This window comes from Petaurus breviceps, unplaced genomic scaffold, assembly GCF_028583685.1.
Source record: "Petaurus breviceps papuanus isolate PSGF00001 unplaced genomic scaffold, PetGlider_PUasm1.0 90881, whole genome shotgun sequence".
Taxonomy (NCBI): Eukaryota; Metazoa; Chordata; class Mammalia; order Diprotodontia; family Petauridae; genus Petaurus; species Petaurus breviceps.
In genome coordinates this window covers 7,171,088-7,172,309 of record NW_027187369.1, presented here as the reverse complement: position 1 = coordinate 7,172,309, position 1,222 = coordinate 7,171,088, and positions in this window count along the sequence as shown.

Genomic DNA, 1,222 nt, shown 5'->3' with positions numbered 1-1,222 from the left:
AAGAAAGAGAAACAAAGTGAGCACCAAGCAACCCAACGGACTTGTCTGAAAGGTGCTCTCTATTCTGTTTGCCGCCAAGTGAGGCACATTCTCTTCATGTGACTGAAGATCTCTTTGGGATGGCTCAAGTTGACCATGGGCAAGAAAAGGTTAGGGGAAACCCACATTGCATCATAGGGAGACAATGCGTGTGCCTCAACTTCTGCAAGATTCAGGACATTTTTGAAGATCAATAATGACCTTCCCCTTCAAACTTCACAGTATACTCAGTCCTGCCCCCAATACACTGCACTTTCTGTGTTAAAGGATATTGAAATGATCTGGGTTTGTTTCTTCTGCTCATATTGGACTTGAGCTCCGTGAGAGAAGTAAACCACATGTCTTATCTAAAGTTCCTATCTCCTCCATTTGACCGCAATCCACCTTACTATGCCTTTGTCTAGTCCACAGCTCTCCATCTTGTCCATAAACTTGGTAGGAGAAGGTTTATCAAACTATCTCTGAAACTTAATTATCCTATGCCCTGAGGTAGCACAGTGAATGAGAGTGCTGGGCTTACAATAAGGAAGACCTGAGTTCCAATGTGCCCTTGAGGAAGTCATTTCACCTCTTTCAGCCTCAGTTGTTTCATCTGTAAAAGTGGGCATAATAATAGCACCTGCTTCCCAGGGTTGTTGTAAGGATCAAATTAGATAATATGTACAATCCTTTGCAAACCTTAAAGCACTACATAAATGCTAGATAGCTATATATGTGAAAGGCTATAGCTACTGTGTCCAAGAAAAAGAGAGACAAAGATGAATCTGGTCTAGTCTATTCTCAATGAAGCCATACTGTCTCTTTGTGGTCTCCACTTCTCTTCTAAGTGAGCACAAACCATCCTTTTACTGTTATATTCTAGAATTTTGCCAGGCATCTAAGCCAATTTCACTGGCTTATAGTTTATACACCATACTCTCTTCCATTTTTGGAAAATTGGGAAATTGGCTTTTCCTGTGATCTCTCAAAGATCAGGGCCAGTGGCTCCCCCTTTATTCTGGTTCCCTGGGATATAGTTCATTCAGCCCAGTGACTTGAACTCATGGAAGATAGCTAGGTGCTTTCCTTACTTATGAGTTTTGAGTCTATGAACCATTTTTGTTTTTTTTTCTTTCAATTCTAAAAATCAGTCTCCTTAAGAGAGAAAACAGAAGCCCAATAACTCTGGAGTAGTTCTGCCTCC